The sequence below is a fragment of the Podarcis cretensis genome (assembly GCF_951804945.1).
Source record: "Podarcis cretensis genome assembly, chromosome: 4".
Taxonomy (NCBI): Eukaryota; Metazoa; Chordata; class Lepidosauria; order Squamata; family Lacertidae; genus Podarcis; species Podarcis cretensis.
In genome coordinates this window covers 98305912-98332998 of record NC_137173.1, presented here as the reverse complement: position 1 = coordinate 98332998, position 27087 = coordinate 98305912, and the positions used below count along the sequence as shown (strand labels likewise).

The 27087-nt window shown below is 42.8% G+C and overlaps 2 long non-coding RNA genes across 3 annotated transcripts; both read left to right on the top strand.

Annotated features, from left to right (window-relative positions):
- Positions 1-942: 942 nt before the first annotated feature.
- On the top strand, positions 943-26268 carry LOC307214387. Of its 2 annotated transcripts, XR_013838020.1 has the most exons (3): positions 943-1237; positions 23222-23778; positions 25577-26268. It is a non-coding gene; the product is annotated as an uncharacterized lncRNA (long non-coding RNA). The 2 variants fall into 2 exon arrangements; XR_013838021.1 differs by lacking the exon at positions 25577-26268 and having other exon boundaries at positions 23222-23837.
- Positions 11286-14118, top strand: LOC307214418. Its single transcript, XR_013838061.1, has 3 exons — positions 11286-12183; positions 12598-12813; positions 13546-14118. It is a non-coding gene; the product is annotated as an uncharacterized lncRNA (long non-coding RNA).
- Positions 26269-27087: the final 819 nt, after the last annotated feature.

Genomic DNA, 27087 nt, shown 5'->3' with positions numbered 1-27087 from the left:
CAGGGCCCCACAATTAGACCAGAGCATTTTGGGCCTTAGACATGACTCTACGAGTTCAAATACCAGCTTGCCATCTATAGATGTTCTTGTTGCTCCTGTTTCTTAGACATGTTCTAGTATTTGAGTACTGAGGACACACACAAAAAAAGAAGGTTAGGGCGTGCCTACCTGTGCAACCGAGTGTTTTTCTCCCCCTTTGAGAATAAATAGGTGGAAATTTCCCTCTAATTTGATCTTTTCATCCCTCCAGTGTGTGGGTGTTTGAAGCTATGCCAAGTTGTACCAAAAGTGCTATACATGAAAAAGAGTTTCAACGTGGCAAGACATGTCTGAGGTTGCTGACTTGGCCTGGGAAAGCTGGTTGTGGCTGTTAGGAGTAGTGTAACTGGTATAACTATCTTGGAAAACCTAAGGTTACATTGATTCTGTATGCATGCCATTGGCTTGAATTCTTTCCCAGTTCTCAGCAATTTCCCCCCCTTTAAGATCATTATGCAAAGATGTTTACACCTAACTTGGCAATCTTCTAGCCTGGCCATTTTTATTCTTTTAACACAAGAAGGTTGTTTTCCACAGCAGGTTTTGAAACAGCAGAAAACCGATTCCCGAGCAGCGGGAGCGCACCCCGCCGCAGGGATTCGAACCGCCAACCTTTCGATCGGCAAGTCCTAGGCGCTGAGGCTTTAATCCACACCGCCACCATCTCCTTACATTCTCTCAAATACAAGTTCTCTCTATTCCCAGGAGAATATATATTTAATCAGTTTGTATATATACAGTTTAGGTGCTTTGTGACTGATCTGAAACCTAAAGTGGGTTGCACCAGCAACACTAACGCAACGGAGAGAGAGAGAAAGAGAAAGAGAACGAAAGAGAGGAGAAAGTGATTCCAGGAGAGAGAGAAAAAACCTGGATCCCATGCAAAGGCAGTTATTGTGCTTGCCTTGATCTGCTATTGAATTATATGGTCAGGATAAATTGTGAAGTTAGGATTATGCCCTGCATGCAATCCCCACCTGACCACTATTTAAATGTTACATTGGCCTTCATCCAATGATTGCTTGCCAAAAAACATAACAGAACCCCAGCAACTGAGCACAACCTGCTTTAAAAAGGGTTAGGTGCTGTCTGTGCTAATTTGAAGAACGTTGGCTAGCTGACACGGAAGTGAATATCACGTCTTGGGGTGTTTCCAATCATCCTCAAAGCGAAAAGGATCTCTGCCTCCAGCCCAAATGTAAGTATGTTGGGAAACTATGAACAAGCTACTCAACCCTGCTTCCTGAACGTGGTTTTCAACCATGTTATTTTTGAAAAGTCTTCTTGTAATGCACCTTCCATATGCCTTGCTCTTTGGAGAAAATGAAAGGAATGGACTATTTCAGAGTAAGAACTGCAGAATTAGTTTAGACACAGTTTTTAAAACGATCATATTTTTGTTTGACATGAGATTTATTTTGCTTTTTACTGCTGTGTCTTGTACTATGACTCTGATAGTGCAATCCTATGTGTACTTCCTCAGAAGTTAGTCCCAGTCTATCTAGTGGGCCTGCTTCCTGTGTTTAGGACTGCAGACTAATTTTAGGAATAAGAGAGCAATCATCCTGATCCTACTTTCTTTATGAGAAATCACAGAATGGCATGCAACTGTTTTCAGGACTGTACACTTTCTAATTTATAACCATCCTGGAATGGAAAGTTTTCTTCCACCTCTGTCCTAGGATGGTAGACTCCTGAGAATCTCAGCTCTGATTCTCAGCTAAGCTTCTCAGCTCTAATTATTCTCGAAGCACGGTTTTCTAACACTCTGATGTGTTTCAGTTTGGAAAACGATGACAAAACATGTTCTCCCTAGCAGAGAGCACGTGTTGCGGTGGGGGATACAAGCCACCCCAGTGTTGCTGGGCGGATTTGCGGAGTGACCCAGGCAGTGAATTGGTTAATTGGGTCGCTGGGGAGAACTGCTTGTTGCCAATTTTGAAGGAGGGGTCAGAGGTTTTAAATACTGGACACCCAACTTTGGGCGCCCTCTTGGCTGCTTGCACCGGATCACCCGCCCACCCTCCCTGTATTGGGGGGGTTGTTCACTTTACTTTGCTATGCCTGTAATGGGGTCGTCTGCCTTGGGGCAGGGGCCTGGTAGGAATTTTGTCCATTTGGCTGATTGGCTGGTGCCATTTGGTTTTTGCCTACTGCGTAGCAAATCGTCACAACTTGTAAGGTTGGCAGTTAGGCATTGGTTCAAATTGGTTGGTGGAGGGGTAAGTGCCTACCCCTCCAATGGTGGTGCGGAAAGGGAATTCCGTTAAAGGAATCCAGGGGCTTGCCATTCTTTTCGTCCTTGTCCCTGGCATCGGACTTGTTCCGTGCAAGCCACCAGGAGCATGAGGGTGAGAAGTGAGGGACTGAGGCCCAGCTTCATTTTCTCCCAAAACTGTTTCCCTCACTGGCTTCCACTGGAATCCGGAAGTCAGTTCTGTCCCCTGGGCAAGGACAGATAGTCGGAACCAATGCTTAAGCAACCACTCACTTGTGTGTATTTAAATAAAGTTGTGGCCAAAATCGTGCCAAAAACCCAAACCAAAATTGATGTGTGATGTGTTAATTATTGGGGGGTGGCTTGAGGACCTCGACACGCAACAGTGTGGTTGTTCCTGCTATTGAAATGAAGCTGGTTGTACAAAGGTAAGACTCAGATCCATTTCCCCACCTATTTTCCCCCATGCCCATACCATACCCCCCAACATCCTACTGATCAAAATCAGAATACAGTGGTGCCTCACAAGACGAAAAGAATCCGTTCCGCGATTCTCTTCGTCTAGCGGTTTTTTCGTTTTGCGAAACAAGCCCATTGACGGCTTAGCGGATTAGCGCTATTAGCGGCTTAGCGGATCAGCTGATAAGTGGCTTAGCAGCTTAGAAAAAGGGGGGGAAACCCCCGCAGGAACTCGCAAGACATTTTCGTCTTGCGAAGCAAGCCCATAGGGAAATTCGTTTTGCGAAGCGCCTCCAAAACGGAAAACCCTTTCGTTAAAACTATACTCGTATTTGGGTCTTGCCTTCTCACTGGATTTTTGGTCCTGTGCTCTGGCGCGAGCTTTCTGACTTGCACCAGAGTGCGAGACCAAAAAAAGGAACATCTGATCAGAAACCAGGATGGCTTCTGTAATTCCGGGATGTCCCACTCGAATCGGGACAGTTGAGTGGCATGCCATACTTACCAATGTTATGTGTTCCACACACACCCCTCCATGAAAACTGACCTGAGAAAAGTTCCTCTCCTCTTGAGTCTGTCTGACTGATGAAGGAAAGGGATATCTAAACTCTAAAAACTGAAATCAAACGTCCGAAAAAGACAACACTCCATTCACAAAGGGGGCGCTGACTAATACCCATCTCTTCTTGCAGATGTGGGCACAAGGGCCAGCTCCCACATGTGATCTTGCACATGACCACACCATCACTTTTCTGGGCGAGCGAAAAACATTGCCACTTTAGAACCAGTTCTCAGTGGTCCCAACTCTGCAGAATAAGCAAGAGAGGTACAGTACAGAATGCAACAGGGCTGACCTATCACATTTTGAAGTGAAATAATACACACCACCCCATGAGTAAGTGAAGTATTACATGCAGCCAGCTAAAGGGGGTGAAGCACAAGGCCATTAAGTCTGAGGAGGCCCCCCCAAAGCCCATTACATCTGGTGCCTTAAAAGGTAGCCAGAGTAAACTGGTTCAGGATTTCTGTAGATAAAGCTCTTGATTTTGTTTTTGTTTTTGTTTTAAATACATTGGCAGAGAATGGAAATCCTCTCACTTCACTCAAGATCATCTTCCATTACAGATCCCAGGAAATCCAATGGAGGGGTGGCTGTGTGGTGATGGGGGAGCAATGTTAGCAGGCTAAAGAGAATGAACCCTGGAACTTGTTTGTATATGATAACGACATATTAGGATCCAGCTTTTGCTTGATTATCAAAAGGGGTGGAACTCCTATCAGCAATCAGCTATCAGATATCATTCTCTTTTATCACTTTACTTATCATCCCAGGCAATTATTCAACAATGGTAGACAAAGTCGGTCCTGATAAGCTAGGCAACATGTTTGCCATCCTCGAAACCAGCTCTGTGAACTGACTTTCTCTTACCATAATGTGCTTTTGGAATCACGAATGAGTCACAGTGGTCACAATCCAGTGTACTATGCAAGCTGTTATTGCATTCTTTGCTTCATTTTCATCGCTGAGTCTTCCACCTATGCAAATATTGTTTTTCCGGTAAATCAAATGATGAATGCCAATTCATATGCAGCTATGAGTTGCTGTGTTCTTCAAACTAGGGTTGTAGCCACAGGGGCAGTGGGACAGAGGTCTCCTCTGGGCTCTCTAGGGCAATTTCTTGAATATGCATGCCAGGGAGTATTCTGCTTCATGGTATACTGCCTCCCAATGTTTTCACCAATGCGGGTGGGTGGGGGATTGTCAAGCGCTTACTATTTATTTTTCATTTTACTGGAGCAAAATGGAAATCCAGAGTGGCTAATGAATAGAATACTGGATTTGGAGCAGGCAGGTCCCAGTTTTTATTACTCACGAATCTCGCTGTGTGTCCTTGGGCCAGTCACTAGTAAGGCTTATCCACACTCAACTTTTCCCCTGCTCTTTCCAGCCACAGGTCCATGTTCCGTGTCTGAACACTCCTTTTTTTGCACCAGAGCTTTCCCTGTGAAAACCCACTCAGTCGCTAGAGCACGAGAATCTTAATTTCAGGGCCATGGGTTTGAGCCTCCCATTGGGCGAAAGATTCCTGCACTGCAGGGGGTAGGACTACATGATTGTCGTGGTCCCTTCCAACTCTATGTTTCTGTTATCTATTGTCTTTAAAGCTGAATCGGAGCAGGGGAAGAGTGCTTGGACAGGGAGCTTTGAAGCACAGAGGAAAGGTCAGTGTGGATACTCAGCCTAAGGGACTTCACAGGGTTGTCAGGAGGGTATTATGGATGAGGCCACATGTACCCGGCTCTGCGATCGCTGTGGGAAAAGTGGAATACAGATGCAATATTCATTTCATTAAAATACAGTGGTACCTCGCAAGACGAATGCCTCGAAAGACGAAAAACTCGCAAAACGAAAGAGTTTTTCGTTTTTTGAGTTGCTTCGCAAGACGGATTTCCCTATGGGCTTGCTTCGCAAGATGAAAACGTCTTGCAAGTTTGTTTCCTTTTTCTTAAAACCGTGCATTCACTTCGAGGAGCAACTCATAGCACGTGGTGTGGTAGCCTTTTTTTGAGGTTTTTGAAGACTTTGGTGATTTTTGAAGCTTTTCCAAAGTCCGTGCTTCGCAAGACGAAAAAATCACAAGACGAAAAAACTCGCGGAATGAATTAATTTCGTCTTGCGAGGCACCACTGTATCCGTGTGTCACCTTTTCACCTCCAAGGCACCTGATGAAAGAGAAAATAGAGTCATGGTAAACATAACGTTTAAAAAACGCAGGGATGTCAGATAAAGGAAAAGGAAGGTTAGTTACCGTATTTTTCCATGTATAACACGACTCCATGTATAAGATGACCCCTATTTTGGGGAGCCCTCAGCAGTTGTTGAGCTTCTTTTGTAAGTTTGCTGAGATGTTGAACAGCTTTTCGGCAATCCCCTCCTCTGGCTGACAGAACTGGTGCCATAATACGCCGCATACTGGCACTCACCAAATACTCTTCCTAAGCCGGGAAGAGTGAGCAAGCAGCCAGTGTGGTGTAGTGGTTAAGAGCGGTAGTCTCGTAATCTGGGGAACCGGGTTTGCGTCTCCGCTCCTCCACATGCAGCTGCTGGGTGACCTTGGGCCAGTCACACTTCTTTGAAGTCTCTCAGCCCCACTCACCTCACAGAGTGTTTGTTGTGGCGGAGGAAGGGAAAGGAGAATGTTAGCCGCTTTGAGACTCCTTAAAGGGAGTGAAAGGCGGGATATCAAATTCAAATCCATTGACATTTCCCTGCTACGGCCGCAGCACCAGTCCTTGCTTACTTAGCATATTAACCCGTGTATAAGATGACCCCCAATTTATCACCAAAAAATTCAGAAACAAAGGTCGTCTTATACATGGAAAAATAAGGTATATTAAATATCTCCTCTTTCCCAGTCTTTTGATATCACTGCTGCAGATCCAGATCTATTCTTTAAAGGTTCTGCAGCTGGATGCCCATGAAGGTGTGCTACCAACATGACCAGGGCAAGGTGGTAGCACTTGGATGTTTTCATCCTGAAGGTGTGCGCATTTCCTTTCCCAGGCAGACTTGGCAGTGTCAAGCTCCCAGCTCTCCTTACTTGGTGGCCATGGTAACAGATGAAGGTGAGAGCAAGGGCTGATATAAAATGTCCTCTTTATGAAGCTTTATGAAGCTATTAATAATAATTATTATTATTTATTATTTATACCCTGTCCATCTGGCTGGGTTTCCCCAGCCACTCTGGGCAGCTTCCAACCGAATATTAAAAACAATACAAAATCAAACATTAAAAACTTCCCTAAACCGGGACGCCTTCAGTTGTCTTTTAAAAGTAAAATAGTTGTTTATTTCCTTGACATCTGATGGGAGGGCGTTCCACAGGGCAGGTGCCACTACCAAGAAGTCCCTCTGCCTGGTTCCCTGTAACCTCACTTCTTGCAGCGAGGGAACCTCCAGAAGGCCCTCAGCGCTAGATGATAGGGGGTGGAGATGCTCCTTCAGGTATACAGGATTAAGGCTGTTTAGGGCTTTAAAGGTCAGCACCAGCCTTTGAATTGTACTCAGAAACGTACTGGGAGCCAATGAAGATCTTTAAGGATCAGTGTTATATGGTCTCGGCGGCCACTCCCGGTCACCAGTCTAGCTGCCACATTCATATCTGCTAATAAGTCATTCTCCAAGTACAAAACAGTGCCAAACTCATTTACAGGAGGGCGGTGTTGAAGGACTCAACGGAACCCCAAGATGTTAGTACCACTACCACCCAACTTTTCAGTAAAATAAGCAGTTCAATGAGGACTAGGCTACAAATGCTTGCTGACTGATTTTTTAGAGTGGGGAAACCCAGGAATTGTGAAGCAGGAATGCTAAGGTGTATCCTGGAAAACAACATGGCTGAATAGGAGCATGCAACACAGCACCATTTTACTAGCATGTGTTAGACCTGTGCATAATTCTAATAAATGGTAAAAAGAAATATGGCTAAGACTAAATCAAGAAACTTTAGCATATTCGACTACCTGTTTTTAATGTTTTCTTACCTATATTGATTTATGACTTGCCTTCCTAGGCCCCTGCCCCTCACCACCACAACATTTGGAGACAAAAATTCTTTGAATTTGTTTTTACTACTACCTGCCTTCTATCCTGAAAGCAAAGGACTTGGAGCTATGGCTGAGAGTGGCCCTTTCCCCACCAATGTGGGCTTGGCTCTCGTCTTGCAAAGTGAGTGGTGATGAGTCATTATGACCACAATTAAATAAGAATTTCCTGCGTCACAGCCAGTGCAAGCTTCCTTTGTTCTCTCCAGTGTGCACTTTGCTCTTTATAAGAATTCAAATATAACCCGGCAATGAGGTTTTTCTTTTTCAGTAAGCTAAGCTTCTCACAGTCCTTTCTAACTTACCGAACCAAATGATGATTGCATCACTGAGTTTAAATGTTCTGCTAAGGGCCAGTTCATACATGCTTTGGAGCTACCGAGTCCCGATAGTCCCTACATGGAATTATAATGGTTCCTATCATCTTAGACAGGGGTTGCCAACCATTTTGGACTAGTGGGAACATTTCAGATTTTGAGCCTGTGCCAGTTACAAAATGGCTGCCAGTAGGTATGTGTCACAATGCAACATGGCTGCTGTATGGGGTGGGGGAATGGCATAACTCAAAATTAGACCATTTGCTGTCATTGTTGCTTCCTCGCATCCACTGGGCAACCTCGTGCTTACCATGACAGGTCAGCTATGCCCTGCTGTTATTCCCCATGCCAACCCTGAAGAATTTAAAGGAGGTCAGTGTTGCCCCCACCGGTTCCTAAAATTGGCTGGCAATAACTCCTTCCAGGCTGTAGATCCTTGTCCATGATGGAGTCTTCTACTGTCAGTGGACATTGATGAATATACGCAGGAAAAGTAGAAATGTTGTCCTTCCTTTCATCATTAGTTATCATGCTGGTTTATATGCTTTTTAATCACTGACTCTTTGGGACTGTTGTTTACATGGGTTTTTGTATTTCATACCCTCTCTCTGTGTGTATGTATATATTTATATGTTTTTTGAGACTGAACTAGGAAGACAAAATCAATCAAGGACCAGCAAAGAAGCAAAGATTGTCCTTTGTTGCAGACATAGAGCAAAATTTATCTTGCACCCTCAATGCAGGGTTTCTGGGGGTTGCAATTTCTTTTATAATAAGCTTTACTTTTACCTTTCCTGCCTATAGAGGTACAGTCCCATTCAGTATTGTGTTTGGAAATTGGGACTACTCCAGAATTCTAGGTATCTGGAAAAGTACAAAACAACAGTGTTTACTTGCGAAAAGATACTAATCAGTGACATAAGCCTGAGAACTGGAAATATTTCTCATAAGAGAGACCAGTGCAAGTCAGTTCTTGCAGGACTTCCCCATCTAAACTCCTGCAATTGAGCTGCTTTCAGAGAGAAAAATTGTGTCATCTGGACAAATCTCAGTGGTTGCTATTTCATCCATCACCATTACTAATTGACCTCATGCTAATACATGAGGAATCCTTTTGTGCTCATTGCATACAGGTACTATGAGGAAACATCACATAGAAAGAAGATTCTGTTTAAGGCATAGTTACCTTACTTCCTACAGAACATGACAATCAAGGCAGGTGCTGAGGCAGGTGATAAGTAAGAGGGAATGGTTTATATATGCGTGCTAAGAATACTCTGTGTAGTCAATACTTTCGGCTATACCTCCAGGACGTTAAAGAAGGAAACATTGTGTCAAAGGTGGAGAAATTGGTAATCAGTGCTAGGGTGGAGCAAGCAAGGGCCCAGGCTACATGAACATTAACATATAAGGAAAGAATAAAGGCCCTGGGAGCCAAAAGAAGTTACCAGATCAGGACAGGTGATTGAGGCAAGGCAAGGAAATTTTTTCATGCAGGAATGGTATTGCCTAAAGGTGCGAAGTGGACCATCTCAGGCAGCAGATTTTGGGTATCCTTAAAAACAGCACATTCCCAGTTATTTATTGTTGTTGTTGTTTAGTCGTTTAGCCATGTCCGACTCTTCGTGACCCCATGGACCAGAGCACGCCAGGCACTCCTGTCTTCCACGGCCTCCCGCAGTTTGGTCAGACTCATGCTGGTAATTTTGAGAACACTGTCCAGCCATCTCGTCCTCTGTTGTCCCCTTCTCCTTGTGCCCTCAATCATTCCAACATCAGGGTCTTTTCCAGGGAGTCTTCTCTTCTCATGAGGTGGCCAAAGTATTGGAGCCTCAGCTTCAGGATCTGTCCTTCCAGTGAGCATTCAGGGCTGATTTCCTTCAGAATGGAGAGGTTGGATCTTCTTGCAGTCCATGGGACTCTCAAGAGTCTCCTCCAGCACCATAATTCAAAAGCATCAATTCTTCAGCGATCAACCTTCTTTATGGTTCAACTCTCACTTCCATACATCACTACTGGGAAAACCATGGCTTTAACTATACGGACCTTTGTTGGCAAGGTGATGTCTCTGCTTTTTAAGATGCTGTCTAGGTTTGTCATTGCAGTTATTTATTATTCAGTATTAACTGGGGCCAGTAAAATGTTGCATTTGTGTAGTGTTCCAGCCTGTCAACACTGGCTGCTTCTAAGATATTCCATCCCGTTTCCCAATTCCTGCTGTTTTTCTGGTCCCCCCCCCCCCCAATACCCGGTCAGTGTATATTCAGTCCTTATGTTCAGTCCTCATGGGACTGTTTTGGGTTTGGTGTTCTTGGGTTTTTTAAATCAACTTGGTCTCTTCCTCCCCTCCCTTGCTGCAAATATTTTTTCTTCTTCTGTAAACCTTGCGGTTCTCTTGAGCATGCTGATATCCTCCTCTTCTTCCTCTAGGCTCCACTGGGGCTCCAGTCATGTCAACACTCACATGCTGAGTTTGCTATTAGAGGGTGTGATCATATTTATTCCTTAATTGTAAATTAGGGACACCAGCATGCCCTTAACTAGCTCTACGTTAGTGGCAGATTAAAGCCCTCGATATTCAAGGACAGAACCACCAGCAGGTATTTATTATGGAAACTATTATTACTATTATTAAGATGGCCGTAATGCAAATCCTGAGACTTGCGGGGAAATGTTAAACACTAAGAGTTGATTTATATCTCTTATAGCAATGTTTATTCACACCAGTCTAAATTATCCTTTGCATTTTGAAGCAAGGACTTTATGCACACCTAGGACTTAGATGTGCATAACTGTTTTGCTTGTCACTTTCTGTGCAAAACTAAGCTATAACAGCTTCTTTGGAATGATCGTATGTGGTTTGCAACATAGGGAACCTGGGACGACGCATGGGAAATCTTCACTAAAACATTCCACTAATAATTTGCAGTTATTCGGTCAATTGCTTTGGGAGCATGATAAAGCAAGTTCACATGCTGAAATGTAAACATGGCATTTCCCAGGTTTAGAAACAGCTCATAATCATTTTCTTGGACAATGAAATGTAGAAGTTGGTGTCCAGACTTTCCTCCTGAAATTAAACTTCCTGACCACTTCTCAGCATTTGAACCCAAGTAGGCCAACAGCAGAAGACAATATTATTTAAAGATTTTTGTGAAATACTGAATTGATTTCCCAACCAAATTTTATCTTATTTCTCGTTTTTATTTTTATCCTTAAGTACATGTGCTGCATCGTGAATAACTTTGAGAACATAAGTAACTTAGTCAACACCGAGGACCACAACTTTGGAAATCCAGTTCACTGTCCTGTTTAATAGTAATCTGCTTGGTTTCTTTAAAAGGAATTTTCTGTCCTTGTTCTCGTTTACCTACACCACTGCCTTTTAGTTCATTGGACAGTGGAAATTCATATGTGTTTGCTTACATGCATTTTCAGTACATTAATGCATGACTTACCATCACAAAGTCATCTGCAAAATCATCTGTGAGGTGATAGACAGTAGGATCAAAGACAGTATGGGCAAGTGAGGTTCATGAATTTTTCCATCAGGGAAGAGGGAATATCACAAACAAACAAACAAACAAACAAACAAACAAACAAACAAACAAACGTGACTAGCAACAGAGAACAGGAACAGGAACTAACACCCCCTCACTGCAAGAATCTACGCTTGTCAATGGAATGTCCACCCTAATTCTTCCCACATACAGTCCCTAAATCTATCAGAGTGGTTCCCCCAACCCTATGGAGCAATCTGGAAGAAGAGACAGGGGAAAATTCCCCTGTGCGCTGATGGAACGTGTCATTTGGAAGCTACCCCTGCTCTGTGAAACCTGTATTCCAGATCTACACCTCGGTTTGTGCTACACCTGCTGCCCATCTATGTGTTGACTTTGCATTCAGACAATGTCTTTCCAACCACTACTGAAGCGCCCCATTTTTCCCCTGGCTCCCTACACTGCCAGCTCAGCTCTTAATTAATTTCAGTGTTGCTGCAACAAAGCTTCACCACTGCCCCTTCCCCTTCCCCAATCCAAAATATCAGGTTAACAAACCCGAATTACACTTCGAGGTTGTCACATGCTACCTCCCCACTCCCTTCATCAAGATAGGAATAACAACACTGGACTACTTTGCAGGGTCGGTGTAACCCACACTCTCCCAGCCACAGTCTTGCCTGCTACCATATGGATACAATAATAATTGCTCTGTTAATGCCAGTGCAATCTTTAAAACTTGGAATAAATTTGCATTTTGGGGTAAAACAAGTCCTGGCTTAGAAAGATTGTGTGCTCCTGTAACTTTGCTGCTACTTTTTTTTGTTTTTGAGTTGATACAATACTCCCCCATCACATTAAAATCCTGGATTTTAGGTCATGCAGTCAATTCCACACCAGGGAACGACCAGCAGAAAAGGCTGATAATCCAGAAGAGTCAAGATCATGTGTGTTTCACTCTTGCTTTTGCTGTGTCTCATTGGCTAGATCTTCTTTCCTAAATGTCACTGGTTTGACTTCATTGATTGGCTAAAGGTGGAAGAAGGTGAGTTGCTTTCAAAACAAATGTGAATTAATGTATTTTTCGCTCTATAAGATGCACTTTTCCCCCTCCTAAAAAGTAAGGGGAGATGTGTGTGCGTCTTATGGAGCGAATGCAGGCTGCACAGCTATCCCAGAAGCCAGAACAGCAAGAGGGATCACTGTGCAGCGATCCTTCTTGCTGTTCTGGCTTCTGGGAATCAGAATATTTTTTTCCTTGTTTTCCTCCTCCAAAAACTAGGTGCAGCTTATGGTCTGGTGCGTCTTATAGAGCGAAAAATACAGTAAGTGCTTACAGATTTGGCCCCATATCCAAGCTTCTACAAATGCTAGAAACTTGTCCTTCCTTCCTTCCTTCCTTCCTTCCTTCCTTCCTTCCTTCCTTTCTTTCTTCCTTTCTTTCTTTCTTTCTTTCAAGAGAAATCAGGGTATCTGGGAGTTATCGTTCATCCAGGTGGCTCAACTGCCCATGATGAAGCTGAGGACTGTAAGGGCAGGGAAGGAGGAGGAAGAAAATGGCGTAGCAAAACTACATTTCAACAACGTGAATGTGTCTGCAACAAGTGCCAAAAAACTACCAAAACCAGAAGGCACTTTTGACACTCACGAAAACAAACTTAAAACAAGGCAAGTAGTTTCAGCTCACTCTAATTTATATCCCCTTCATTCCATAACAAAATCCTCCCTTATGGTTTTAGGATTATCTTCACAAAGAAAATGCACAAGGTTTGGTCTACAATCGAGCTTGTTTATGAGTCATCCTCTTGACATGTGGTGGAATTTTCATGCTAATAAGCATATTTTAAGATTGGATCCTTAGGATCAGATCCTTATGAATGTCTTCATTCAGCACAGCACGTATTAGCACAAACAAATGCAAGCCGCAAATCTTTGGGAATATCTTTAGCTGAATTTTTTTGGGGGGAAACTATCTGTTGATACTTTATTTTATCACCCAGTGAGCCGTGTGCATTTGGCAGCAAAGGCTGCTTTTGCTTTAGGGGAAAAAAATTACATTAATATTGACTTGATTGCCTGATAAAAGCAATGCTACAAAAGAATATTGCAAAACCTCAGAGGTTTGGCATGTTTTTCTATGTGGGTGGAAGAGTGTGCTGTAGCCAAGTAAGAATGAATCATGAGCCTCTAACATAAAGGGGAAAAAATACTAGAAGATATAGTTTTTTAAAGGATGACAGCTAAAACAACAAAGTTTGTAGGCCTATGCATGTACATGCAACATAAAGAGGCTGATATAATAATGGTGCAAGATGAGACATCTTTGGCAACAATGTGCTTTTTCTTTCCTGGTGCTGCAGCTTTTTAAAAAACTCAGTACGTGATATGAGAGTGGTTTGCTTTTCAGACTATCTCCTGTGAGCTAAAGTGCACTCAAATGGACACTAGTGAATGGTCCAGGAGAACCTGTTGCGATGTTGAAGCTACAAGAGTACAGGCCTGACCAGTGCGTGAATAAGAAACCGTATGTAAGCTGCTCTGAACTTTCAAAGGAAAAGAGAGCTGTAGAGGAGAAGGCTTAAGGGAGAGGCTGTTCGTGGCTTTACTGGGTGGGGAAAGCAGATGTACAGTATACATCTGCGCAGTTGTCCCCTGACATGTTTTGAGGCTGCGCTGATGATCTTTCATCCTTTGGAATTGCTAGTAAGGCATAGGGGCAGCTGGTCCCAGTAGCAAGAGACGGCTTCGGGGTCCTATATCAAATCTCACAAACCCCTGTTTGTTACCCTTCCAGTTGGCTGCCTCCTGTCAATGGGGAGCTCCTACTCTGAGAGGCATAACCTTCACAAAGAGAGGCAACTCCCCACTGCAGTCCTTGGCTCTCAAAGTCTCGGAGGCTCCACACAGACTAAAGATGGCATGGCGCTTGGCAGGGAACCCAACTTCCTGTTGCATGTTTAGCTTACATGTGAAGATTGTCTGAATAAGGGGGGGGGGGAACTTATCTTACAAAGGTGTTTGCTTTGTTTCCAGAGTTAACTCTACTATCCAATGCCACTTTATGCTTTGTTTCCAGAGTTAACTCTACTATCCAATGCCACTTTAGTGGATCCCTCCCTCCTTTGGCCCAGAGCTAAGCTTTTGGGCCAGCACGCCACGCCAACAGTCCAACCAACCGAAGCTGTGCTAAACCTTTTGGCACACAGACCTTTTCACATCCGGAGTGTTTGTGTGCAGGAAAGCAAAAGCCCCCCTCAAGATTTTGCAGAGGCAAACATCACTGTCTGGTCAGGGGTGGTGGCGTCTTAGCTGAATTTAAGATAAGGTGGCCAATGGTGGTAGCGATGGTTGTTGTTGTTGCTGTTTTGAAAGAGTGCAATTTTCCACTACCAACTGGCCCAGTGCATTTCAATTCTCTCCCTGATGCTTTGGCAATCCTGGCAATTGGATATCCTGGACTCATGAAGTAGTATTCAGTTCAAGAGATACATCTAAGGAGTATTTGAAAAACTCACAGGGCGTTCTAGCAGGGTGGATGAATCTGTCCATATTGGTTTCTTGGTTTCCTCCAACTTTAATTTCAGTTTGCCTCCCCTCTGCATAAGTTTGTGAATTTCTTTTTTAAAAGTTCTAATGAAAATCCACCAGTGTTTTCCTTTCAGTGTTTCTCCATATTTTTGTATGAATTTTGCCTAACAGATATATTTTTGCAACCAACTATCTTCAACACAATTCCTTTTTTTAATGTTAATTTCACTAATATATGCATTCTTATGTACACCTTCCTCTAACAAACTTTGTGTACTTGTGTTATGGTTTGAAAATTGCATCACAGAACTCAGAGAAGTACACATTTTGCAGAACAGCTGGGAAGTGTGAATTAGGCAGGTTGCAAATATAATTTATCTCCCATCTATAGATTTTGAAGCATTCTGCTTAGACACTTTGAAGACAGTCCTGCTTGCCTGTCCTGAGTCACAGCCAGGCTTCATGTTTTCAAAAATTGGGAGCAACCATTTTTCAAAACCAGCTATGGATTTTGGAGTTTGTTCTTTCTCAGTGGAACTTTTCTTGCACATTAAAGAACCTGGAAAGTTAGAAACTGCTTTGTAAACTTGAACATTTAGCTCTTGAACTAAATATGGAAAAGTTAAGTGAGCAACGAGGAAAGGGATTTTCTTTTAAGAGTTAAAAGGGAGCATGAGTATCAGAATAAATGAGCCGGAGCTCCCATTTAGTAAGTCTAGGGTAGCGATCAGAACATTTCTCACCGCCAGAGAAGTGAAATTCTAGAACATTCCCCCTAGAGCCACTGGAGTAAAGGAACTCACTCACTTTGAAACAGAGTGAGTTAACACTTATGAAGTATACTGCATGGAGACTTTTCATCTTATGTCTGACTGACAAATAGATTGGCGAAGGGAAGGCGGGGGGAATCCTCCTCCTTTGAGGTAACTCAAGTGGGATATTGGATAGTAGTAATTAAAAATGCTAATACTATATTTTCCCTGAAATGAAGAGGAGGGGAACACCTCTTGCTTTCATGTTCAGAATCAAAGTGATTCCCCATGGTTTTTTGTTTGTGTGTGTTGATGGCAAGAAATTTCTCCCCAGAACAGATTGGCTAGTGAGTGTCGTGCCCATCCCATCCCTTTCTTATGAAGGCTTTCTTATGTGGCTGGGTTGCTTGAGCTTCCACAGCATGTTTTGTGTTAAGCAATGACTAGTCTTACAAACACCTCTAGCATAGTACTCTTCAATCCCACCTGCTCTTGATTTGTGGCCTGTTGTATAACCTGGCCCCAGCCTGCAATATGACCTAATCTTCGAGGGATTATTGGGGAATCTTCAGGTCAGGAATTCCAGTTCTTCAGTCCTGTAATTATATGGACTATCAATGCACCCAGAGGCAGACAGAGGTTTCCTATCGAGTGCATTCTCAATGTTGAGCCACGGGCAATCTCATCTATCTGGAAAGTGTATTGTTATGAGCTTGTGGGTACCAGACTCCCCTGTGTTGTGAGTTTGTGGGGGCCAGACCTTTTAACCCCTGGATTCAGCAAGTGTTAAAATATAAGCCAGGTTAGCTTCCTCGTAAGGAAATCGCCTGGGTAAGGAGCCATTAAGAGAATAAAAGAGAGGGAGATGAGCCATTAACAAAGCAAAGGCTCTAGGCTGGGCCTCAGATAAAAGACAAAGACAAAGTACTATTGGTCCCTAGGGCATTAAAAGTCAAGGTAAAATCTCAGTGCAAAATTGTAGCATATCATAGGACATCATGCCATCCTTACTCTGAACATGCTCAGTGGACCTCAGAATAATGTCAGAGAAGAAAAATGCAAAATCAAGAGGGGAGGAATAAGATTGAATGGACTTGCTTTGAGCCCTTAACAGCTAATAATAATAATAATTAATAATATTTTTATTTGTACCCCGCCCTCCCTGGCCGGAGCCGGGCTCAGAGCAGCTAACATCATATAAATAATACAAAATGCATAAAAACAAGCACTCAATTGATTAAAATGCATCCCAAAATTAATTCAAATAAATTAAAATTAAAATTAGAACTGAACAAATGACAACCTTCAGATTAAAATTGAAAGCAGTTAATACTCTCCAATGTGGATTACAAAATTTTTGCAGACATTTTGGCAAAAAGATTGAAAAGAGTGTTGATAGAGGAGATTCATAAGGACCAAACAGGCTTTCTCCCAGGGAGATATATGTCAGACAATGTGAGGAACATTATAGACATTTTAGAATTGCTAGATGTTGACATTAACAGGAAAGCAGTCCTGATTTTTGTAGACGCGGAGAAAGCCTTTGACAATATCTGCTGGACTTTTATGAAAAAAAATCTCCAAGGGATGGGGGTAGGCCAAGGTTTTGAAAACGGTATAGGTGCAATATATTCTCAACAAAAGGCCAAGCTAATTGTAAACAATGTGGTTACAGAAGAAATACCCATAGAAAAAGGTACACGGCAGGGATGCCCAATATCCCCTTTGCTTTTTATATCAGTCCTGGAGGTTTTGTTAAACATGATTAGAAAGGACCAGTTGGTTAAAGGAGTTCAGGTCGGAGTTAGACATTACAAGTTAAGAGCATTTGCAGATGACCTAGTATTGACTTTGCAACAGCCAGACACTAGTACTAAAAGAGTATTAGAATTAATTGAAATATTTGGTCGAGTAGCAGGTTTTAAATTGAACAAACAAAAAACGAAAGTGTTGGAAAAAAACTTAACAATGGAAGAAAGAAAGAGTTTTCAGAATGAAACAGGCCTGGAAATAACAAAAAGGGTAAAATACCTGGGGTTAAACTTAACATCCAAGAATGTGAATTTATTTAAGGATAATTATGAAAAAACTTGGGCAGAGGTTAAGAAAGATCTGGAAATATGGTCAAGGTTGAAACTTTCCTTGTTAGGCCGAATTGCTACTATTAAGATGAATGTATTGCCTAGAATGCTGTTTTTATTTCAGACGTTGCAGATTTTGGACAAGATGGATTGTTTCAAGAAGTGGCAGAAAGACATATCAAAATTTGTCTGGCAGGGCAAAAAGCCCAGAATTAAATTTAAGATTTTAACTGATGCAAAGGATAGAGGGGGGTTTGCCCTGCCGGACTTAAGACTTTACTATGAATCGGCAGCTTTCTGCTGGTTGAAACACTGGCTACTTCTTGAGAACACTGACATTTTGGACCTGGAAGGGTACGATAATAGTTTTGGTTGGCATGCATATTTATGGTATGACAAGGTAAAGGTGTACAAAAGTTTTAAAAACCATATTGTGAGGAAAGCATTGTATAACGTTTGGATTAGATATAAAGATCTGCTGGAAAGTAAAACCCCTAGGTGGGTGTCACCAATGGAAGCTAGGGAAGTAAAAAAGCTTAATATGGACTCTAAATGGCCAAAATATCATGAAATTTTAGAATATGATGGTGAAAGGGTGAAACTTCAGAGTTATGAGAAACTAAAGCCTAAGGTTCGAGATTGGTTGCATTATCATCAGATAAATGAGACATTTAAACAGGACAGAAAAATAGGATTTCAGAAAGAGAAGTCAAAATTAGAAACAGAACTGTTGGAACCCAATACTAAGAATTTATCAAAAATGTATAACTTGCTGTTGAAATGGAATACACAGGATGAAACGGTGAAATCAGCTATGATTAAATGGGCACAAGATATCGGTCATGATATTATGTTTGCTGACTGGGAACAGTTATGGACCACCGGTATTAAATTTACTGCATGTAATGCTTTAAAAGAAAATATTATGAAAATGATCTATCGGTGGTACATGACCCCAGTCAAGCTTGCAAAAATTTATCATTTGCCTAACAATAAGTGTTGGAAATGTAATGAGACTGAAGGCACTTTTTACCACCTTTGGTGGACCTGCCCAAAGATTAAAGCTTTCTGGGAAATGATCTATAATGAAATTAAGAAGGTCCTTAGGTGGACTTTTCCTAAGAAACCAGAGGCTTTTCTCTTGGGCATGGTTGGCCAATTGGTGTTAAAGAATGATAGGATTTTCTTTATGTATGCCACCACAGCAGCAAGAATTCTACTGGCAAAGTATTGGAAGACGCAAGAACTACCTACTCTGGAAGAATGGCAAACAAAGGTGATTGACTTTATGGGACTGGCCGAGATGACGGGCAGAATCCGTGACCAGGGGAAAGAGACAGTGGAAGAGGACTGGAAGAAATTTAAAATATATCTCAAGAACAATTGTAAAATTGACGAATGTTAAGATGTCAGGGGGTAAGAGGTAAAGAAATTGCAGCAGTAATCAAAAAAAAAACTAAAGGAACTTTTATGAAAGGGAATTAAGATAATGGACCTAAGGGTTGCTAAAGAATCACTAAACAAGAATGCAGGGATGGGGAGGTATGGGGAAGTCAAAAGAAAGAAGGGTATGAAACGATCAGTTGGAAATTATGTTGTTTTGTGGTACTTTTGTTATCTGTTTGAAAAACGAATAAAAATTATTATAAAAAAAAAAAATACTCTCCAGGACCAACTGTTTCCACTGATATTATAAAGACCTGTGAGTGGGCTGGCTCATTGGCACCCTGAATCAGAATATTCCTGTTAGGAGCCCGGGTGAAGATGTACTGCAACATTTTGTGACAGGGTACACTAGTAATTGACAAAGATTTTGCTGCAATCTAATTCTGGTCTTTAAGTTCTCCTGCTATAGTATCTGCAGAAACTTTAAAGCAACCCTTTTTGCTCAACTCTTCAGCAGTTGATCTTGGGATAGAAATAAAGCAAACATTTAGCGCAGCAGTATTGAATTTGGGAGTAGGCATATTGCCCATAGATCATTAACCCACTTGACCACCTTGTATTCCGTCAGGAGACCATCTTGTTCAAAGGATCATCAAGTACATATTTGGAAATCCAGCTAAGGAACAAGGAATCTAGCTATCTTCCCTCCCTTCTCTACTCCCTCCAACCTCTTGGGAGCTGCAAACTGGTTGCTAACTTCTCTGTCAACAAATAATAGTATTTGCATTCTTCATAGGTGATAGTATTGGACCTACTTGCGTTATATCTTATGAGGTAAATGTTTCCTCAGAAAAAGGCTTTTTGATTCCTTGACATGAGTGGAAGACAGTGGTGGAGTGTACATGTCTGTTATGGTCATGATAAGATAAGATAACAGAAGAGTAAATCTTTCTGCATGCTTCATGTTTCTATCCAAAATGTGATGAATTGAAAACGGTGGTTATTATTATTTTTTTTAAAAAAAAGCATTGTGAAGACAGCTTTAATTTCTGTAGCTTTTACTGCCACTCCCAGATGAATGGCACACGGCACATCTATAGCACATGAATATACATGTTCTTTGTTTAAACAGGTGAGGTCTTTGCATGGAAGGTCACCTCAGGATGGCGGCACCATCAAGTGACAATTTGAATGTGCAAATGACACTAGACACACACCACACAAACAGCTTTCATACTGTCTTGAAGTCAGTGGATTTAGTTTGTCTGGTCGACACATCAAGCGGAATGAGGGAGCAGAATCCTGAGATGATAAAAACGGATAAAAGTGGACACAGGTGGGGGGGGGGAGTAGATGGGTGCCATTTTTGAGCATCTTGTTTTAAAAATATGTTTATTAAGTTTTCAAAAGCAACAGCATACCAACAAAACAAACAATAAAGAAACAAGCAGCAATGCTTGTGTGGAGCACATTATTGCTGTTGGAATAAAATAAAGAGAAGGAGGGAGGCACACTTTTGCAGACATTGTAATGAAATAGATTCCGCAAAGGGAGATGATTTCAGAAGTAATAAGGTAGCCTCATCACAAAGAAGCATGTGTTATTGGGGGGCTAGGCAGCACACTATTTGGGGCATATTGTGATGGCCTGGGAATCCGATTCAGAGGCTGAACCGGAGGAATCCCAGCCTGCACAGGAGTCCCCGCCTCCAGGGCCGGCTGAACTGGGGCAGGGCCTTGATTCTGAAGCGCCTGCACCTGTGCCGGATCCTCAGGAGCAGGAACCAGGTGAATCCACTCTGGCTCCAGAGGTGGTTGAGGATTCAGTGCCTACAGGTGAGTCTCCCCCTGGGTCCAGTAACCCTTCAGCCTCTCCTGAACTGCAGAGGCTCAGGGCAGAGAGGCGAAGGGAACTGGTTTCTCCCAGGAGGAGTGCTCGTCTTAAGGCCAGGAGAGGCAGGTCTCCTGGGGGCCGAGACCGCTCCTGGCCTCAGAGAAGATAAAGGCCGGTCAGCCCGGTCCCAGGTTGCAGGAGCAACGTCGTTGATGAGCTGTTTCGGCCAGCATCCAGTCCTGTTTCCCCCAGAGTTCCTGTCCTTGCCCGGCTTCTCGCTGTGGACCCTGCTTCGCCGAGGAGGACTGTCTGCTGACCCTCAACTCAGGTCCTGGACCTCACCCCACGGTAACCTCCCCCCTGGACCAGCACACATATAAATGGTGCCCATGAAGCACCAAAATAAAACAACATCAACTTATTTATACCCCGCCCATCAGGCTGGGTTTCCCCAGCCACTCTGGGCAGCTCCTACAAAATATTAAAAATACAATAAAACATCAAACATTAAAAACTTCCCCAAACAGGGCTTCCTTCAGATGTCTTCTAAAAGTCAGATAGTTGTTTATTTCCTTGACATCTGATGGGAGGGCGTTTCACAGGGTCCCTGTTTCCCTGTAACCTCACATCTTGCAGTGAGGGAACCGCCAGAAGGCCCTCGGAGCTGGACCTCAGTGTCCAGGCTGAACGATGGGGGTGGAGATGCTCCTTCAGGTATACTGGGCCAAATTGGTTTAGGGCTTTAAAGGTCAACACCAACACTTTGAATTGTGCTCGGAAATGTACTGGGAGCCAATGTAGGTCTTTCAAGATCGGTGTTATGTGGTCTCGGTGGCCGCTCCCAGTCACCAGTCCAGCTGCTGCATTCTGGATTAGTTGCAGTTTCCGGGTCACCTTCAAAGGTAGCCCCACATAGACTGCGTTGCAGAGGTCCAAGTGAGAGATAACTAGTTGTTTCGTAACAACTCTTAGAATGTTCCTTAGAATCCAGACAAGGCAGTGCCCCTTAATCGCTCAAATCATCCATCTCTAGAGGGTCCTGGTGTAGACTAATATTTACTGCAAGCTTTCTGCTCTGTTTATACCCTCACTAGCTTAATCTTCATGGCTGGAGTCTTATAAGAGTCACATCCACCCCCACATCCTGCATTTCCTCATATTAAAACAGAGCGTAGACAATGAGCTACCTTTTGCATCGGGATAAATTTCCATAACTGAAAAATGAGGATTTCATGGATGGCATGACTCAACCGCCCACTGCAAGTGTGAGTTGGCTACGGTCTTTGTTAAGGGACGCGCGATAGCCAATTGTATGCGGGTGTGTGAATGAACTGTGTTATGGATGAAAAAGAACAGGGGGAAAAGCATCCATTTCCTTTTGTGGGCCTTCTTGCCTAATACAGGCACAGTCCTGTATTATGTTAACGCTGTTCTGGCTACAACCACGTTAGCTTCCTCAGATTTGATGTGTACAATTGTTCTCTATTTAATCCCTATGGGTAGCTACAAGTACTGCAACATTTAATTGATTTATCAATTAGATTAAAAAACTCATTTGTCTAAAATGGTGTCACCAATTAACTAGGCGGCAGATCTCTCTATTTCTCTATATACAACTGCAGATGAAAAGCTCTGTTTTAAGAGAGGCATTCTTCATTTGATCTAATATACAGGTTTGGTCTTACCATTAGACACACACAGAGAGACAGCTGCTTCAGGTGGCAGAAACTGTTGAGCAGGGTGTGGTAGAGAGGTGCTGGAGGCTAGAGCATTGTGCACCACACTGCCATAGGTACAAGAGGCAGCCAATTTTGAAGTATGATTCAATTGCCGGTCTAGTTAGCTGTTCTACAAAGAATTGGGATGAGGGTGGTGGGGTGATATACAGTGGAACCTGGGGTTAAGTACTTAATTCGTTCCGGAGGTCCATTCTTAACCTGAAACTGTTCTTAACCTGAAGCACCACTTTAGCTAATGGGGCCAACTGCTGCCGCCGCGCTGCCGGAGCACAATTTCTGTTCTCATCCTGAAGCAAAGTTCTTAACCCGAGGTACTATTTCTGGGTTAGCGGAGTCTGTAACTTGAAGTGTATGTAGCCTGAAGCATATGTAACCCGAGGTACACTGTATTGTCTTTTACCTCAGGCAGGGAAATAGCTTGTTCCAAGATACTAGTGCTAAGATGATGCCTCTCATAACACATGTGTATTGTACCTTGGCACAGTTAGTTCTGTGCTGTTTTTGTTGTGATTGTATTTTTTTAAAAATATCACACATATATATATATATATAGAGAGAGAGAAAGATTTAATTCTATTAATGTTTAATTGTTTTTTAAATGATTGCTTTTCTCTCTCTATGCTTTCAGCTGTTTTTATTTTATCTGTAAATCATCTGGAGCCCCTGTCAGGGAATATTTTAATAATACATCCAAACTCTGCTCATTCATTCTCCTAATTCTTCTATGCGAGTTCTCTTATACCACTCAACCTTTCACCCTCCAGATGTTGCTACAACTTCCATCATCCCTGATCGCTGACCGGGAAAGGAGTCCAAAAACATATGGAGAGCTATAGGTTCGCCATCCTTGGTCAATCTGGTCAGTCCCTTCTGAGCTGTTTTGATGCCATGGCCACCAAAGGGATTAACCAGGTTAAGCTGAATGTTCTCTAGCAAACACCTTTGACATAAAAAAGGAACCGAGTAGGTGTGTTTGCCCAAACCCCTCAAGTCTCCCTTTCTCAATCCTCTCACATTACTTTTCAGCCAGGTATTATTAGTCTCATTTCCACTCTTCCTCCAGTTTACAGTGACGCCATGTAGCCAATCAGATGATGTCACCAAGAGCAAGCACTGAGGGCAAAGAGGAGCCTTGCTCTCATCCTGAATTAGCTTCAGAGACATCATCATGCAGCCAATTCTGACTGAATAAATGATGATATCACTACTATTAGGAAGAAGGAGTGAAGCTGGAGACAATTGTGCTCAACACTCAAGTCTGGTAGAACTTCATCTTAGCATTGGACATTAGCATTACATTCTACCATATCCTTCTGAAGAGGTGAGCTGTTGCCGTAACAGCCTTGCCAGCCTGTACAATAATTGCTAACTTTCACAAAATGTCTATACCCTAATATATACTCAGATACGATTCTCCACGTTCCACACTAAGTATATGAACAGTGTCTTTGATGCAGCTCACTTTTTCTGTTAAAAAGTAAAAAACTGGCAGGGTATTGCTATGAAAAAAATCCCTCTCTCTGAGTGTATATAATTGAAGGTGTGGTATTAAAACCAAAGACATTTCCTGAAAGTTCAAAGGAGTGAATTGCAGCATCTTAATGCACAGCTCTTTTTTTTACTGCCTTATAAATTGGGGTGTTTCTTTCAGCCATTAACTTTTGTCATGCTAACTCCAGTCTGCAGCAATATGGCTGCGAAGGAAAGAAACGGAGAGATTTGATTTTCTGCCCTCACATAACACCAGAGAAAGTTCATTTCAAGCCCAGTTCATTAATCCACTCACTGGGGTTAAGAAGGAGCCCCCCCCCTTCGAAAGACCATGGGTTTTGCAGCTTCAGTCCCTGAGCCACTTCCATTTAAAACGGACAGATAGCGAGTGGTGCAAATTATCCCTGACCGTGACCCAAAGGAGCTGCTGTCAGTCAGAGTAGACATTAGACAGGTAAAGATAAAGGTAAAGGGACCCCTGACCATTAGGTCCAGTCATGGCCGACTCTGGGGTTGCGGCACTCATCTCGCTTTACTGGCCGAGGGAGCCGGCGTACAGCTTCCGGGTCATGTGGCCAGCATGACGGAGCCACTTCTGGTTAACCAGAGCAGTGCACGGAAATGCCGTTTACCTTCCCACCAGAGTGCTACCTATTTATCTACTTGTACTTTGGCGTGCTTTTGAACTGCTAGGTTGGCAGGAGCAGGGACCAAGCAATGGGAGTTCACCCCATCGCAGGGATTCGAACCGCCGACCTTCTGATCAGCAAGTCCTAGGCTCTGTGGTTTAACCCACAGCGCCACCTGTGTCCCTAGACAACACTGAGCTAAATGGATAAACCGTCTGCAGTAGCCTAAGACAGCTGCCTCTGTTCCTAACATCTAATGCAGAAGCAGACCTTGGTAATCTTTGCATATATGGCGCCCTGAGCAAGCCCAAAATTCGGCACCCCCAAATGGGTTTTCTCAATTGTCCCTTTGGCTTGGTGCTCTGTGGGGGGGGGGGGAACTGCCCATACCACTCTTAATTCAGCACTCATTGAAGGCTGTGCCCACTTTAAAGCACATTCTTCCCCTCAAAGAATTCTGGGTACTGGGAATTGTAGCTTTGTGAGGGGTTCCCAGAAGGTACAGTACCCAGAATTCTTAGAGGGGAATAATGTGCTCCGAATGTGCATCCAAGGTACAATGCATACATGGGCTACATAGTTTTTCTATACAATTTTTGTCGAGTGTTTTAGAAGCCCTAAATCACTATGCAACTTTTCAAGATCAACAGCAAACAATGAAACAAACTTCAAAATAATACAAAACAAAGCCTGCACTTATATTAAGAACATAAAGTCTTATTTCCAAAATCCGTGTAGGCAACACTTGTCCCATATGTTTATACTCCAAAACGCATCATTACGTGGAGGCAAATAGTCATAGCTGGAAAAGCTGGTGAGGAAAACAGAGGAGAAGAAGCTGTTTTTAGAGTCTAACTCTTCAGTAACACCGTGCAAATGTGTATTTAGATGGTGGCTGCAAAGAGTTGTGCTACTTTTCAGCCAATTGTCAGAAGAGATAGTGGATCACAAAAAACCCCACTGTCCGGAGATAATCTGATTGGGTGGGTTTTTCCACAGCAAGAACATCCTGTTCCGTGCAGTACCAGATGTTCCAGCATAGTCTTAAGCATAGTCTCCTTTCAAGGAAAAGCAGTTCCCTCAGGCTGAACAGAAGGAGAGATGGGTGCTGGATTACTGCGTCTGCTCTGTTGAGAGACCACCTCCATTTGGCTCCTCCTCGTCTCTGAATTCTTTCCTTCCCAGCTGGCCTTATTAGGAGCTGTTATCTAACTTTCATTTACTTACTACATTTATGTTCCATCTTCCCTCCTAGCACCTCCATTTTATCCTCACATCAACCCTGTGAGGTTGGTGGGTCTGAGAAATAGTGACTGGCCCAAGGTCATCCATTGAGCTTTGTGGCTGAATGGAAATTTGAAGCTGGAGATGGAGCTGTGTTGTACTCAGAATAAATCTATTGAAACTAATGGGCCTAACATAGTCATGGTTATTAGTTTCAACAAGTCTACTCTGGGTAACAGACAACTATCTCCCTGTGTTTCCACTGTGCTGCTCTGACACTAACCAATCTCTAAGAATTTGTGACTGAAGTTGTTTGTTTTCCTCTTCCCTCCTCCACCATTTTGTGTTATGCCTTTCAGGAGATCTGTCCAGACTGTCTTGTTTTTATTGATCTGACATAAGATGCTCTGGGGGTCTTTCAGGCTGAGGAACGGGGTAAAATGGCGTTAAATAAAATGTTATTTCCATCATTGAAACTACCAGTTCAGATAAAATTATTTGTTTAAGGAATATTGCTGCACAACATTTAGAAGATTAAAATGGCAAAACTTTAGGGATGTCTGCAGCTACAGTAGATCCTACAAGGCATAACTGTGAATGGATGTGAACTTCTGATAGTTGTGAATGGCTTTGATGCAGGTTTCTTTATATAAATTTTATGAAACGAATGAACAAAATATGAAACAGAACGAGTAGGATTCACTTAACCAGTCCTATCAATGGAAGTCCTGTGGAAGGACTTCTGCTTGTGCAATGGAGATTTCCTTCCTTCTCCCACATGCCTCCCATGTTCCCTAAATTGGCTGGAGCCCCCCTGTCCCAGGGAGAACCCCCAAAACAGTACAGGAAGGAGAAAGGGAATCATTCTGTCTGGCAATATGGAATGCTTGTGCAGGTGGAACATTTGGAAGAGCACAATATGGAATTCCGCCCATTGGTTCCAGAAATATCTGATGGTCCTCCAGCTCTATTAAAATCCACAAGATTGTTTTAACCTGGAGCTGAATTTCAATTAAAGAAAAAGCCAAGCCATCTTTAAGGCACTGTGACTTACCAAAGAGTAAAGACTGCTGCATGATTCTATTCATAGTTAATATAAATAGACACCTATAATGGCAATATAACAAGGCAGAGCATATTTCAGTCCACTTGAAAGCACAATGTTTGTGCTGAAAATGTTTGGTGGCAAACATTGAGCCCAACAAGCTATTGCTTTCAAGTCCTGCTTCTGTGATTCCCAGAGACACCTGCTTGTCCCCTCCACATTGGTGGGTGGCTGCAAATTT